Genomic DNA, 2,789 nt, shown 5'->3' on the forward strand with positions numbered 1-2,789 from the left:
AAATAAACGGTGGAGGAAACTCAAAGGGCCAAATGGCCGATTTCTGCTCCGATGTCGAATGTTGGTCACAGATTTCTGAGAATTCTGAACCAAGGCTGGAAGATTCGCCTTGCTTGTGTTCGTGGGAAAATGTCCAGGAGAACCATCACTGTGAAGGACAGTTCTGGGATTAAAGGTTGCCCGACTGGAAAAGGAAAACAATGGAAATAAACTGTTGAGGAGTAAAGAATCACTTTGGGCTGGTTTTTGGAGAAAGAGTGTCAACATTCCAAGGCAGGGTAAAATATATCCATTGAGTGGATATTTAATGGTGTTAAGAGTAAAAGGGCAAAGTTTAATTTTGCAGTTTAAGGGCGATGTTCCCTATAAAAAAGTGTTTAATCATTGTTGCTTCCAGTTTGTTGGAGTAAACGCCATAAACTTGAAGTTTTGTCATGTCATTCTTTAATTTACTCACTGGGTTTAGAATTTTTTTTTAAATTGTTGATCATCAGAGATCCTAACAGTTCATTTAAAGGCACACATTTCAACTTCCCATTTGAGCCTGGGCACCTTTCTGTCTCTATTGCTCGTGTCAATGACAGCCAGGCGATGGAGTTGAGAGCTAATATTAGCTGAGAATAACGGGGCCTGCGCCCCAGTTGGGAAACTGCCATGAGCGTCGCACTAATAGAGAGACTAATAAATAAACTTTAAGACATTGATTTTTACAACTTCATGCGGGTGATCAGTCCGTAGAAACGTAACCCTCTCTGGCTCCTTCTTTGACAGGAATTCTTGTGGAATTCAGCCTTGGGAGTCTGGTTCCTTCTCTGACAGTAATTTCCTTGGAACTCAGCCTCGGGAGTTTTCAGTATTTGGCTCGCAAGGAAGACGTTCAGAACCTCTACTTTTATCCACAAAGTGACGATTACTTCACGTCAGAGTTGGGCCTGTTGTATCATGACAATTGGTCAATTTGACCACTAGATTAATTTAACTGGATCCTCAATTACTAACACCACCACCTCTTATTATCTTAGACAGGAATACAATAGAACTGGTTCATACTATCCCTTTAGCTGATTCTATACAATCCCTTATTCACACAGTTTCAAATGTTGAGGCTAATCAGAGCTTGAAGATCTCTCTCGCCAGGACATTTATCCTCATTGCACATTCTTTACATACACAGCAATTAAACTCTTACAGCAAATAAAACTCAATCTTTTACTATAACGACTGATTCATTGATTAACTATAACTCAATTAAGGCTCATTAATTTCTCATCTGTTCATGACTGGTAGCTAATAAATAGCTACCAGATGGGGCAGATGTTTGAGGGCAAATCAACATCTGGCGTGTGGGAGGCTTTCAAGTGTAAGTTGATAGGGATTCAGGACCAGCACATTCCTGTAAGGGTGAAGGATAAGTATGGCAAGTTTTGGGAACCTTGGATAATGAGAGATATTGTGAGCCTCGTCAAAGAGAAAAACGAAACATTTGTCAAAGCTAGGAGGCTGGGAACACATGAAGCAAGTGTGGAATACAAGGAAAGTAGAAAGAAACTTAAGCAAGGAGTAAGGCGGGCTAAAAGGGGTCACGAAAAAGCATTGGCCAGCAGGATTAAGGAAAATCCCAAGGCTTTTTATACATATATAAAGAGCAAGAGGGTAGCCAGGGAGAGGGTTGGCCCACTCAAGGACAAGGGAGGGAATCTATGCGCGGAGCCAGAGGAAATGGGCGAGGTATTAAATGAGTACTTTGCGTCAGTATTCACCAAAGAAAAGGACTTGGTGGATGATGAGTCTGAGAAAGGATGTGCAGATAGTTTGAGTCATGTTGAGATCAAAAAGGAGGAGGTATTGGGGTTCGTGAGAAACATTAAGGTAGACAAGTCCCGAGGGCCTGATGGGATATACCCCAGAATACTGAGAGAGGCAAGGGAGGAAATTGCTGGGGCCTTGAGAGAAATATTTGTATCCTTACTGGCGACAGGGGAGGTCCCAGAGGATTGGAGAATAGCCAATGTTGTTCCTTTGTTTAAGAAGGGTAGCAAGAATAATCCAGGTAATTACCGGCCGGTGAGCCTTACATCAGTAATAGGGAAATTATTGGAGAGGATTCTTCGAGACAGGATTTATTCCCACTTGGAAATAAGTGGACGTATTAGTGAGAGGCAACATGGTTTTGTGAAGGGGAGGTCGTGTCTCACGAACTTGGTCGAGTTTTTCGAGGAAGTGACGAAGATGATTGATGAGGGTAGGGCAGTGGATGTTGGCTACATGGACTTCAGTAAGGCCTTTGACAAGGTCCTTCATGGCAGACTGATGCACAAGGTGAAGTCGCATGGGATCAGAGGTGAGCTGGCAAGGTGGATACAAAACTGGCTCGGTCAAAGAAGACAGAGGGTATCAGTGGAAGAATGCATTTCTGAATGGAGGGCTGTGACAAGTGGCATTCCCCAGGGATCAGTGCTGGGATCTTTGCTGTTTGTAATATGCACAAATGATTTGGAGGAAAATGTAACTGGTTTGATTAGTAAGTTTGCGGGCGACACAAAGGTTGGAGGATTTGCGGATAGCGATGAGGACCAGCAGAGGATACAGCAGGATATAGATCGGTTGGAGACTTGGGCGGAGAGATGGCAGATGGAGTTTAATCCAGACAAATGTGAGGTAATGCATTTTGGAAGGTCTCATACAGATAGGAAATATACAGTAAATGGCAGAACCCTTATGAGTATTGATAGGCAAAGGGATCTGGGTGTACAGGTACACAGGTCACTGAAGGTGGCAATGCAGGTGGA

This window comes from Mustelus asterias, unplaced genomic scaffold, assembly GCF_964213995.1.
Source record: "Mustelus asterias unplaced genomic scaffold, sMusAst1.hap1.1 HAP1_SCAFFOLD_198, whole genome shotgun sequence".
In the NCBI taxonomy this organism is placed as follows: domain Eukaryota; kingdom Metazoa; phylum Chordata; class Chondrichthyes; order Carcharhiniformes; family Triakidae; genus Mustelus; species Mustelus asterias.